At 50.8% G+C, this 13,690-nt stretch overlaps 1 protein-coding gene across 3 annotated transcripts in view; it reads left to right on the forward strand.

The window, feature by feature from the left end:
- Positions 1–13,690, forward strand: part of SRGAP3 (SLIT-ROBO Rho GTPase activating protein 3) — a 107,844-nt gene that overhangs the window by 23,920 nt on the left and 70,234 nt on the right. The window lies entirely within an intron of this gene.

Genomic DNA, 13,690 nt, shown 5'->3' on the forward strand with positions numbered 1-13,690 from the left:
GCAACCCCGGGCCTGTGCGGTGTCGGGAGCGCTGCCCGCGGCCTCCCGGCGAGCAGCGCATCGATCCTGCGGTCCTTATGTAAGGAACTTCGCCTTCGTGCTCCGGCCCCGCGCCTCCAGGCCCGCAGTCATTATTATGCAAGTGCCGGTGCGGAGCTGTGCGGCAGCCGCTGGCCTTCCTGAGAGTTGGAGAGGAACAAAATGAGAGGTTGTGTCTGTTGAGACCACCAAGCGTCAAATCCCAGGCTCCAAGTTAATTCTTGTTACGAAAGAAAGTTGGTACCCTGTGACACATGGCAGCTCTTCAGCCCAGGGAAGGGCTAAGCTGGTTGGAGGCAGAGGGAAATGAGCCGGTGTAACCTGCTCTCTATTGCACACCCAGGAATTTTAAGTGTCCGTAACAAACTGTATTAACGGATATTTTTGGATAACTTCAGTTTATCAATCTACTCACTGTTGCAACGATAGCTGATGACAATTCCTTTTCCCACCTTCAGCTGGAGGATACTCAGCTGCTTCCCTTGCCTTTTCCTTGTGTGTCCCCTTTCAGTCCCTCTGCTATTATATAAAACTGTCTCTGCTCTCCCTTTGCTCAGTTGTTTTATATGGATATGTGTTCACCACTTTGTTATGTTTAAGTCTGAGTTAATTAAAAATGTAAAAAATAGCTTTTCTGCAGATTAACCCATGCTTGTGCAACCTCAACAGCTTCCCTTTTTCTGCAGATCCCGGCTCAACTGGGTGATGGCTGGTCTGCACAGACTCCTCTTGGAAGTCTCTGCCTAACTGCGGCAGTGCCATGCCAGAGGGAGGGATTCTGGGGAAGGGGCTGGCTGTTGGTTTTGTGCCATTGTTTACTTTCTTGCATTTCGGTCTTTTGTAGGTGGCCTCAAAGAGTGACGGAACAGTCACAACACACTCTGCTCAGTGCCAATTACCTTTCTGCTTGTGTGTAATTTGGGCAAATTGATGTTATTGCACCCCGCAGTTAAGCAGATGAAATATTCTTTTAGCATGTGGTATTGTTCATTTCATGGGAGGGGATTTGCATTTTTTTCCCAGAGACTGTCCCATTGTTCCATGTTGTTCTCAAAGATGTCCTGGGCCGGCTTGTTTCTGCTTCTCGGGTGCTCAGGGTGCACAGGGGCTGCTGGGGCAGGACTGGCTCTGAGCTGTTCCAAAGCTTCACTGCAGACGTCTCCAGTGTTTCTTCTGATTGTTGTTTGTAACTGGAGTACTCATGTGCCGTGATCATTCTTGGCCCGGCTTCTGTAGCCTCATGGTTTCCATATGTGAGGCCGTTAATGCTGGAGTACGTGTGAGGGTGTTTTATTGCACCACTGCAATCATGTTTTGGGCAGCTGTAACATAGTTTGCTGATGGGCCAGTAATAATTTCCTTGATGCTGTTCTGTGCCTAATTACACCTCCAGGAATGTCCGTTTCCTGATGTAGGGTACTTGGTCTGTGTTTTCACCTGAATAAAGGCTAATTTGGATGTGGGCAGGGTGTAACTGCGCCTGTAGCTGGGGTGAGGCGGGCAGAGTCAGACCCAACGGCCGCGTGTGCTGCCAGCCTGCTGCCTTTGAGGAGGTGGCAGCTCCATCCCTGGACACATCAGGTCTGTCACAGGACCAGGGTGGTTTTGGGGTAACCTTGGTGAGATGCAGGGTCTCCAGTGCTCACAGCTGTGTCCTAACAGCCATCCCATGTCCCTGACAGAGACCCAGAGGGTCTCTCACCTTCCCACCTTGCTGAACTGTGAGAGGAGGATAGTAGTCTGACTCTGGAGGGGTCGATGCAGAGCTCTGCTGTAGCTTGTGCTTCTTCACTACACAGGAGCAGTGGGAGCAAACGTGAGTGGGCAGACAGGTTTGGTGAGAAGGCAGCAGTTGGTCATGGTGCTCATAGGGACCCAAGGGGGGCCAGTGGCCCAGGACCTGCTGCGGAGGGAGTGGGGCTTTTCTGCGCTCAGAGATGTGTGTGAACCTCTCATGGGGGAGGGTGTGTCACCTTCTAAACCTTCTCTGTGACAGTGACCATGATCACCCACCTCCACTTATGCTCCCCTTTGGTTGGGCCTGGTCTCCCCTGGCTCAACCAAAGGATTGGATATAGGCTGCCTCATTATCTCAGATACCCTTTTTATTTCCTTCAGGGATTGAGTCGTTGTTCTATTCATATCTAACCCCTTGGTGAAGATGGGTGCCCAAACCTCCAGAAATAGACTAAAATGGAAGACAAATAGCGAGAAAAGAAAAGGGGAAGTGGTGGCAAGGGGGACTAACGACCAGAGTGTTGGCACAGAAATGCTGACATATGAAGATGATAAAAGGTGAAAAATTGAAGAAGTGATGTCTTGTTATGGAGGATGGGACTGGAATTTGAACAGAACGCAGTGCTGGTCCCCATGGCATGGTCAGGAATATGGCAGGGAGAAAGGTGGAAAACCCTGCACATGAGCTCCAGGGCATACACTAGCACGGGTGGAAGGGAAGTAGCTCCAGCAGAGCTGCACTGGAAGTGCATTTGAAGATGGATGTTGGAGAGGATTGGGAGTGGGCAGGGTGCTGCTGGTGCGAGGTGTCAGCTAGTGCCGGGTGAGGTAATGACCTTCCAGCAGTGCCTGAAGTGTGTATGTAAAGCCTCAGTGCTGGAGGAGCTGATGGACACCTGGAATGAATGGTGGGGGAAAATAGTTCCTTAGATGGATTTTGGGAATGTTTTGCTGAAGCCTCTAGCTCTGGCTGTTGGGAAGTAGAGCAAGGGCTGGGATGGTTCGGGGATGGCCTCTCAGTAGCTGCAGTGTGGGAGCTGAGCCCTGCCCGACCTGCTGTGCTCCGAGTGCTGCAGCCCCGGATGGATGGCAATCGAGAAGCCCACGTGCTGTGTGGGGAGCGCGATTGGCGGGAGGAGGGTTGGACTGGGGAATAATCTTTGTGCACAGGGTGATTTATCAACCATAATGGCTCTGTATCTTCTTTCTCTCCCTGGAGAATTGTGTCTGCTCCTCTCACGGTGGGAAGGAGTTGTCCTGAAAATGCTTGGAAAAGATAGTGGGGGTGTGTGGGGTGTGGGTCTGTGTGAGTGCCCTGCTGCACACGCTGTTCCTGGGTGTCACAGGGGAGGCTGGGGGCTGATGGCTGGGACCTAGTGACATGAGGCTGGCAGTTCTGCAGGGTGCCTGGGGCTCTGGCTCGGTGCCAGTCTGCTTTTGGGAGTGGGAATACCTGATGGCTTCTGTCTGCAGCTGCTGCAGGCGCTGTCCTTGCAGCTCTGCGCAGCGTTTGCCGTCTGCCCGTGCACGGAGACCTCTCGCTCTCACCTCTGCTGCACACACGCAGCGCTGACACCTCCTTCCCACACTGTGGGCTTTCCTGTCAGTTATCCGTGGGTCTGCCCTTCCTTTCTGCTGCTGCTTTCAGCTGTTGGGAGAGGGAGAGCTGGCCCCAGCACTGGCAGGAGATGCTTGCTGGACTGTACCAGAAAGAAAATATTTAAGGGTACTTTTAGGAGGCAGGTTTTCTTATTTGCCTTAGCCTTGCAGACAGGAGTGATTGCATTAAAAATAAACACCAATGGAGATATGGCTGCAGATTTACAACTGCCACATGACAGCTGCCTGCGGAATACAGAAGACAGCGGATCCTTGGACGCACAATTTAAAGCGAGTGTTTTCAGACATACAGTTTTTAATTGGTCTATCTGGCCAGAAAGCTAAATAAATGTCTCTTTCTCATTACTGTCATGTGCCTGATTTGTGGCTTTAATGCAGCAAAACGAACCAGTTTTAATGATGCAGATGCAACTGCCTGTGGTCCAGCATTGGAAACCTTGCAGAAAATTGGGCATCGTGTCGATTGGCTGTTGGATTGCTTTCTGCAGCTTTACCTTAACCCTGGCAAAATGCAGGTCTCTGTGTGATCCCTCTGGCTGCTGTTGGCAGGGAGATGGCTGCAAGGCAGTAGCATCTTGTGCTGTGTGCCTGGCAGGTGACATGATCCCTGGTGATCCTGGAGATGAGACTCTCCAAATGGTGCGTTTGGCTGAATAGTGGGAAAGGGATGATTTCTTGCACTACTGAGACTCTTAGTTGCTGTGTAAATTGATAACAGAACTAGAATTTTATATGCTAAATCCATTAAAGACACTAAAAAGGCTTGCAAACCTGGGGCCAAAAAAACCCAATGCGTTCTTTCCCATTTTCACAGAGCTTAGGTTATCAGTGCTCATTAGCTTTGACTTCTACTGCAGTAGCTGCATCCCTTCTTTTGTGTCTACTCTCTTTTCCTACCTATTACTCTCTTTCTGCTTTGCTCAGAAAATGTTGGGAAAATTCCCATACCCAATCATTTTCTGGGATGGTGGTTTGCTCAGAGGAGTAGTTTTAGTTCACGACTGGGGGAGTCATCAAGGCTTGATCTTGACAGCCCATTCAATAAAATGGTTTTGTGCAAAAGAGAAGGTTGCACCCCTTTGTGCAGGGGGGCTATTGGGAAACTACTAAGTATTGATCACAGAAACAGATAGAAAATATCCATTGGCTTAATTGTCTTGCTTAACAAAATGTGGGGAAGTGTGATCCAAGGGCACCTGGTGTGCCTGGCATAACTCTGTTGGCTTTGGCGCAGCTGTCTGTGGCACGCAGCAGATTCTGATGGATCTGATGTGGTTTCTGCTGTGAGACTTTTGGAGAACTGCTCCATGCTGCTCCTGGTTTGGTTGATTCCTGTGTAGATTTATTTGTTGTTATCTTCTCCTTCCCCGCCGTGTTCTCTCGGTGGGTCTGGGAGCGTGGCCCTGGCAGCTGGGTTTTACAGAGCCCTCCGTGTGCGGGCACTGGGCGGGCCATGTGCAGGGATAGCAGGGGAGTATAGATGTAAGTCCTAATAAAGATTAATTGGCAAGCTCTAATAGAAACAAATTTAATGTATTGGAGATGTTTCCTGCAAAGCTCAAGTCCTGGCGCTTTGGCAGAGGCTGGGGTGGTTCAGCTGAGTCAGCAGCTCCTGCACATGACTGACCACCAGCAGCTCTGTGCTCTGGACCTGCCTAAAACACCTTGGGTTTGGGCCTCCTCTGTGGACAGTGGGGAAAGGAGCTGCCAGCCTGTGGTACCTGGTCAGAAATGGGCATACACATGTGCGTGGGGGCCCTGAGTGGAGTGTGGCCAGGCACTGAGGCTGCTGTTTCATGTGAAGACCTTGCTGAGCTTAAAGGCTCTCCAAGTGCTCAACCTCTGGGATAGGTGCTGGGGAGGGACTGAAAGCCCCTGCTGGCCTCCACCAGGGCAGGGGTGATATTAAAAACAGAGGTGCCATCATTGAAGTGTTTCTTGTCCTACGACTCTGGCCACAGCTGAAGCTGTTGAAGCCAACACAGCAGAGTGGAGGTGCCTCTGGCAGGATAAGCAGGAGAGCAGTGCTTTCCTCCTAAAGATGGGGAAGCTGGTAGAGAGTGGCCAAGGGACACGCTGTGAGCCTCTTGCAGGACTGGCCTTTGCTGATCCAGTCCCTGGCTCCATCTGCCAGGATGGGCTTCGTCTCCCACACGGTGGGATCGTGGGGGTTGTGTTCTCCTGCCACGCAGAGGGAGGGGAAGCTGGAGCTCTGGGTTAAAGCTCGTTAGTGTGGCCTGGCCCCCAGGATGGGGTGAAGGTGCATTTAGCAGCCCTGCTGCTTAAACCCTTGGGTTCCCTCGTGAGCATCTGTGTGCAAGTGAGAGCAGCAGCAGTTCTGCAGCTGACGGGCTGGGCAGAGCTGCACGTCCCTCGTGGAGGCTGCGGGCCAACAGTCACACTTTGCATTAAGGTGACTTTCTTTTAATGTGTTCAGAAAATGAAATCCAGCCGTGTTTAGAAGTGCAGTTGTGACGAGGCCTCCTTAGGGCTCTGCTCTGCTTTGGAGGCTGACTTTGTGTCCCCGAGCTCCCGGCTGGGCTTTGGGCTCCTGTCGGGCCAGGAACAGCGGCCCGAGGGACTCTGCCCTGAGTGGCTCGGTCTGTCCTCAGCAGCTCCTCTGGCTTGTCTGTGTGACCAGTGGTCAGAACTGCTGGGCAGCACATCCAGCCTCAGGGCTGGGGCTTGTCCTGGGGCAGGGAGCTGGTGGCAGGAGCTGGCGTTCCTGCTGTGCTCCCAGGTGATTTCAATACAAAAAAGGGTATTTTGATCCTGTAAACCTGTCCCTGTTCTTTCCTGATCTCTGGCAGCTGCCTGGGTGCAGCTGGCATTATTTGTCAGTCTACCCTTCCTCCTGATAACAATAAAACCCTCTTACAACACTTATTCATGGCCTGTAGCTAGTTCTGGTTCCAGGTGAAGAGTTTTAAGGGTCGTCAGAGTGCAGCAACAAATGCGCTTCATGTGCTTAACAGATATTTATAAGCCTTTCCAAGGTATAATATTTTAAGTTCTGTGTGCAGTTTCAGCCCCTGTCAGGAGCAGGATTTACTCTCCCCTTTGCTGGCCTGTGGAAGGTGGGGGAGAACTCTCCCCCTTGAGCTGTTACATTTTCTCTTGCCTGGGTTTGGCTCGGTTTCAGTAGCTATTTGTCAAGCTACCACCCATGGCAGCAGCAGCAGAAATCCATTTCCTGACTTGGGAGGCACCCGTGCTCCTGCCAGGTGATGGGACAGGTCACACAGGTAATGCCTGCCTCGGGCTTGTGGCTGCAGAGGGGCTCAGTGGCGTGTTCCTCATGCTACTTTTCAGCAAAACCGGCATGAGGTAATCTCCCTTTTCTTACTACCTGAGTGGCTCTTTAGTCCCAAGTGTTGGTTTAATCCCAGGAGGCTTTTGCTGAGCTGCCAGAGAGCACTCCTCCTGAAAAGGTGAATATTCCTTTCTAATTCCTTACTAATGACTACTGTGCTGTGTGTGCCCCACCTCTGTGTGTGGTGTGTGTCCTGGCAGTGACAGAAGACATGGAGATGTGTAAACAGTGTGAGCCTGTGGGGTGATGATGGGTTGTACCTGTCTCTGCTGCCCTCGCCCTCTGCTCCTGTTCTGTGCCTGCCGTTGTTGGGTGCGCTTCAAGCTGTTCACGTCTCCAAGAGCTTGATTTGTAAACTTTTCACTGGCAAACTGGCCAAAGATAACTTATTTTAGAGTACATTTTCTCTCTGAAAGGCAACTGCAGTGGTTTGGGCAGGGGCAGCTGTTGAACAGCATATTGCAACAGGCAATTTTAAGAGAGGAAGTGGAGCATCAAAATAAAATTACCGAGGGAGTTCACGTGGCTGTGGTGTGTTCCTGGGGCTGGACCCAGTTGATGTGATGGGGCTGGTGTGTTCCTCACTGCTGTGGTGCTGTGGGAGTGTTTGATGCCCGTGAGCAGCCAGTATCTTGGCTTTGAGTTTGTGTGAGAAATGGTTCCATCACAGCACAGCAGCCTTTGCCTGCCAGGCTGGGGATGTACAGCCCTGCTTTTTATCCCAGGGTTGTTGGGGCTCAGCAGTGAGAAGGCAGCTGGTAGGATCCTGGCCATGGTGGGGAGGGAGAGGTTTCAAATCCTCTTTTTTATGTTAAATCTTCCTCTTTGTTTTACCAACAAAAATATGTAAAAAAGGTGTGGTGACATAATTCCAGTGTGGAAGTTGGTGCTTCCCAGCCTCTTCTGGAAGTGAGTCCCCGAGTTGAGCTCTCTGGGCCCTGCCTGGTCAGAGGAGAGCAGCAGCAGTGCCTCTGGACTGGTGCTTATGTGGTTTTTGGAATGTGGCTGTGTAATGGTTTATCTGCCTGTACTGGTGTGAGTTCCCCAGTTAGGGAACCTCTGGCCTGGGAGGGACTGGGGGACCAGGGGTCTGGGAACGGTGAGAAAGCTGTGGCTGTGAGAATCTCTTGCTTACGTGTCTTGTGCTGTTGAGCTGCCTTAAGCAATGTGCCTTCCAGAAGTGTATCCGTTAGCTTTCCCAGTGTCCTCCCCTGGCTCCTGAAGCCCGGCTGATGTTCAGGGAGGTTCTCCATGAAGACATTTGGTGCTGCGGAGTTTGGGAAAACTACACAGCCGTGCTGTGTCCAGCAGCTTCAGAGAAGAATTTGCATTAGTGTTGCCTTTGGAGTTGGAGAATATTTTTGAAGAGGAGAAAAAAACCTCCAACTTTTCCTTTTATTTTTATGTCAGCCTTTAAGAGGAACAGTTGTGTCTGTGGCAAGGGATGACAGTCACTGTAATGTGTCTGGCTTCTCAAATTAGCTCTGTAAAACATTGCTCTGTCTTGTAGCAATGGCAGGTGTGCAGGACAGCTCAGAAACTTGCTGTTAGAACGACTGTGGAGTTAAATTATCTCCAGTCTGTATCAGCTTGGAGAGGAGAGGAGGTTGCTCCTTGGTTGAGCGTGCCTATGTCCCACCTCAGGTAGAGGGGAGGAGGTGCAGGTCTTTGGGATGCTGCTCATCCTGCTGCTCCTGGGAATGCTCAGGATGCAGCCCTCCAGGGCAGGGATTATATCCATGTGGCTCATGCTTTCGTTATTGCAGAGGCAGCAGGGTGATCTGCAGTGGTGAGGCTCAGCTGGGTGCTGGGTTACTCGGGCTTGTATTGTAAGAGTAAATATTTAGAAAGAGAACAGGATACAAACCTGTGTAAATGACCAGAGATCTGGACATGGAGGGCTGGCTTTAATGATTTCCATTAAGGGAAAAGGGAAGGCAGTTTTCCATGGCTCTTCTCCGTCTCTTGGCCAAACTTTCTGGAGCAGTGTCTGCACACTGCAGGACTGCAGCACAAGTCCCTGTCATGTACTTGCTGAACTAATGGCTTCCCCTTCACTGCAGCAGATCCCCAAATATAGGTTTTCTTTTTGCTGCTTTGTTGTTTGAGGAGCTGTTTGTATCTCCAGGAGGTTCTGTGGCACGGTGAGAGCCGGAGGGGATGTTGTGCTCTTGGAATGTTTAGAGGACATGACCTCAAGAACAGATTTCTAAGCCTAATCAGCAGTTTGATAATTTTAGGTTGCTGGCCTTGTGTGCATGTAGTATTTTTCTCTCTGTCAAATGCACTGGTTAATCAATAATTGCTTAATGGGAATAAAACACTGGTATTGGTAAGGATTGAAAATGCTTCACCTGCCCAAGGTGATGGAATCCTGCTGTAGTGTATGGTGCAAGCTGAATGCTTTCCAGAAAACTTCATGTGTGTGTAATCTTACGGTCTGCTGGCAGCTGGGATCTGAGGGAGCTCACACAGTGGGGTGCTTTGGAACATCACCGTCAGTGGAAGAGCTCTGGCTCAGAGCCCTGTTGCAATAGGTAGGACTGACTATCCAGCCTGAGTGGCCTAATGGCTTTAAATGGCCTGGGCTTGGGAAGAAGTCTGTGTCTAAATCTCCACCCCTTTTTTTTTTTTTTCCCCTTCGTGGAATATGACTCTGATGACGCTTTAATCATTGAGATTATGGAACTCATGGAAGGATTAGAGATCAGACTGTTGGTGTCGCAGCCTAAAACTTTTGTGTTGGCAAAGGCTCCAGAGAGAATTCAAGATTTTCTCTGTGTGAAAAAAGGTTAATTGATCTTTGGGAAAAGCCTAAATGTGTTTCGTTCAAGACAGCTTGTTAGTGTTGGAAATGTTAAAGATACAGCCTTGTATCTGAGCTGAGAGAAGGAAGTCCCGCTGCCATTTTGCAGCGTTGGCAGCGGAGCAGGACTGAAGCTGCAGGAGAGCTTGAAGGTGGGGGCTGCATTGTCAGAGAGTGAGGAGGAGGAGGCAAAGCCTTGTGCAGTCAAAAGTCCTGTTCGGGACTGTCACCCTGGAGTGGGATGCAGGATGGATCAGGGCTGCAGCTCAGGACAAGATGGGAACAGCGCTGTTGACCTTTTCACAGGCCGCTTGTGCCCTTAACAGGGAGTGATGCACCAAAACCATGTGAGAGTGCTGGAAGAGTCCATGTTTCGCTGCTCAGTTAGTGCGGGAGGAAACACTGCTGGCAACGTTATCCTGCCAACAGCAGAGAGTATATTTAGCTTTTTCTTAGACTCCCCATATTCTGCTGCTGCCTGCCCTCAAAAGCTGATTAGTCACTCCAGACTGATGGTGGTGCTGAGCAGGTGACCCATGGTCACTGTGCAGTTGGGTCTCCAGACCTCATAAGCTGGGTGGGAGCATCTGGAGTTGCTGGTTCAGCAACATCTCTGGAAGGATGCTGAGGACCACTGACCAGCAGTGACTTCCACTGGAAGGAGATACACCCATAGTTGATGAAGATGTATTGGCCTTCTAAGAAAATGTTATTGTAGGCAGCTACTCTCTCTCCTCTGTTATTTGGGAGGGTGTGCTGACTTCTCCAGAGGGACAGCGTGCCCTAAATAAACCTTAAGGGGTGGGGAAGTCCTGCTCTGGCCAAAAGAGAGAGTTTAGTTTGCAAATGTGCTCAGCCGCTGGCAACTATTGGCAATGTGGGTTTGAGCAAGTCCTCCTGAATGGGTGGGGTATCTCCTATGGACTTTGGCCTGTGGTGCCTCATGCCCTCGGGGTCATGTGCCAAAATCCCTGCCTACATGAGGGATCATGCAGTGATAACATGTTACAGTATTGGAAAAGAATCACATTGCTTTTCATCCTGCAGTGGCTGAAGCCTGTGCACACCCACCCCTTCAGCATGGGCAGTCAGAACAAGCCTGGCAAAGGCTCCTCCTTTGGGATGTCTCCTCCTGTAGGTAAAAATCCTTTTTTGCTGTCACGCTGAGGACTTCAGCAGTAAGGTGTGTGCCAGCAGGTGCTCCCTGCTCACCAGGAAGGGTTTGCACGTTGCTGCTCAGTGCAGTCGCTCTGCAAGTACAGGCTGGAGTACCATGGGGTGTTTTTGTGTTGTCCTGTTGCCTAATGGCTGTTTCTCTTTGGAAGCGGGCATGTTTTCCGAAGGGCTGAGTACTTTTACAGTCAATATTATGTACAGTGAAGCATGCTGAAGTCAGCACTAGTGAATAGGATGCTTCAGGGTAGAATGTGATTGCTAGAGAGATCAGAAAACAATTTCTCTCCCTGTGCAGAACATTACACAATTGGCTGTATATGTTAGAGTTTCCCCTGCAGCATCAAAGCAATGCTCTGAGAGGCCACTGGATTAAGTCCCATTGGCATATCTGTAAATACCCGTGTAATAGTTTCAGAATGGTTAAGGGTATTAATGGTTGTATTTTCCCAGAGCTGCTGAGAGGCAGGTTGGGAGCGTTGTGCCTGCCTGGCTGGCGGGGTGGGGCAGAGCCTGGGGGACTTGAGAGGGCAGAGTGGGGAGCAGGAGCAGCAGTGGGGTCCTGAGCTCTGCCTCTCGTGCGGGGACCGGGAAGTGCCCGAGCAGGGGCCGGGGAGTGGGATCCTCCCACGGGGGCTGTGGGGCCGCATGAGCTGGGCTGACCTGTGGGGTGAGTCACTGGGGTCCTGCTGCTCTCACCTGTTCCCCAACCCCACTGCTGCTTCCTGTTTGCTGGGGAGGCTGTTGGCTCCCGGGGTGGGAGTACGTGTTCCTCTGTCCATGGGGCAGAAAGGGATGGATCTTCCCTAGGGCGGTGGGAGCAGTGCATAATTCACGTGGGGGAGACAGACGTACTGCAGCTCCAGGAGAGAGCAGGCTGCAACCCGAGCTGCATCCATCGGGGGGGGGGGGGGGGGGGGGGGGGGGGGAAATGGGGGCTCCTGAGGTGTTGTGCAGAAACACCCATAGCTGGGGGAGCTCACCTTGCTCTGGGAAGGAACCCAGTCATGTCACACCTCGGGGAACTGAACTCTGTTCTGTGTCTGGGGCTGGACACCTGCATCAGCCAGGAGAGATGTGGAAGATGGACTCATTGCAGAGACCATTCTGCAGCAGACGACCTGTGAGTTCCCTGTGGGGGTGTGAGGTCTGCCTGTGTGCCCTGCTGCACCCAGGGCGGGAGAGCATCCCCTCGGAGCTCTTGGAAACGACTGCTGCAGTCCTAGACAGAAACTCTTGTAGTTTGCTAGCTTTTGCTTTAACCACTCTTCATTTCACTTTCCACTAAATACGTTAAATGTTTTGTAGGGACTTTCCTATTGCCCTGTTCATTTTTACCACTAAAGCGAATGGGACTTCTACTGCAGTAATAAATGGAATTGGAAATCAGAATGTCCACTTGGATTTTTCAAATAGTTCAGGAAGAGCCCGAGGAAGTGTGGCAAAAAACAGTTTTAACTTGGAATAGATAAGTGACCTGGGAAGCAGGCTCTCAGCAGGTTCTTCCAAAGCATTTTCTGTTTCTTTTAGCATCCTTGCTGGATTGTGTTCAGAGTGACTCACGGCTTTAAAAGCAATTTTTCTTGCACAGTACTTGTGTGCTCTTGACCTACTCTTGCTAAAATCCCTGAAGAAACACTGAGTAAACATACTGTAAGTGAAAATGTCATATTAAAAAGCCCTGCAAGTGAAACCGTAACAAAGAGTACTCATGTAGTCATTGTTCTGTGGGACGACAGAGTGAGATGCACTGTTGGAATAACAATAGTCTGTTCCATGGGAGAGGTCAGCTCGGAACTGAGGGGGAGTGGGAAGAAAAGGAGAAAAGAAATGCACAGTTTGCTTCTCCTAATCACACAGCATGCACTCATACATCTCTGGGGCTGTGCTGTTGATGTGACTGCCTCCTGCTTTACAGACACCTGGCCAATGTGGTGAGGAGACATCCGTGTTGGATGGGAGAGAAGCCTGGAGCAGATGGTGTGCCTCTTCCAAGGCTCAGGGTGGAAGGAAGTAATTTTGCAGAGAATAACTTCAGTATTAAACTTTCATTGGGCATTTAGTGGCAGTTGGCCATGGGAGTAGTCACAGGTCTTCTCCTGAGGACTTCCCTGACTGTATGAGAGCTGGGTGCAATCCCTGCCTGCCCCACTGGTTCCCGGCCAAGAATTTCTGTGGAGGCTGGTCATATTGTCACTGTGTTTGTCTCAGTGGCCTTATCTGTGGTGTACATTGCAGTGACAGTGAAAAAGACATTTATGGCTTCCAAGCTAACCAGTGAGCCTGCAGCAATTCACAGTGGCAGTATGCCTTTGGAAGAAAGAAAAAAACCTTAAAATGACCTCTTCCTTCACTTTTTTGGGGTCTTTACCAGACTGCCCATGTCCAGAGTTTGGTGGGAAGAACTCCTTGTCCTCAGTAGCATCTTTGTGTGAAGAGTCTCAAGTTTCCCAGTAGTTAGCTGCCCCTTGTCAGCCTGCATCCAGAGGAAGGATGGAAGGACAGTTGGAGTTTCCAGGTTCTGAATTGCCAAGGTGTTTGTTGTGGCTCCAGCTGTAGCTTGAATGGGTGCCAGACATCTTGGAGGAGGAAGAGGCTTTGCTTGCTTCTGGAATCACCCTGACAGTGCTGCTGGGCTTTCCAGTTCTCCTGGCTGCATCGTTAGGCCCGTCCCAGGATGAAGCCATCTGTGTGTTGTTGGTGGCACTGCCATCACTCCCCTCTGCTGCTGTCCCTCCGTGCTGCCCGCTCAGCGTTTCACTGTGGGGCTCTGTGCTCTTTAATTGTTTGTCACTGGGGGAATTGCTCGTTCTAAACCCAATTACAACCTGACAAAACTGATCTGCCTTATTTACAAATACATCCATCTGGTCCTGGATTGCCTGGTAATGCTGCCAGAACAATGTGAGGCCTTGATTGCTCTGCTGAGTTACCGAAGGGTTCCCTCGCCTGGAGCCGCGCAGTGCCTCGCTGCTTGGGTGTTCTGTGTAGGACAGAGGGAA

This window comes from Pipra filicauda, unplaced genomic scaffold (genome assembly GCF_003945595.2).
Source record: "Pipra filicauda isolate LSUMZ 115617 unplaced genomic scaffold, ASM394559v2 scaffold139_size1960392_pilon, whole genome shotgun sequence".
NCBI classification, from domain to species: Eukaryota; Metazoa; Chordata; class Aves; order Passeriformes; family Pipridae; genus Pipra; species Pipra filicauda.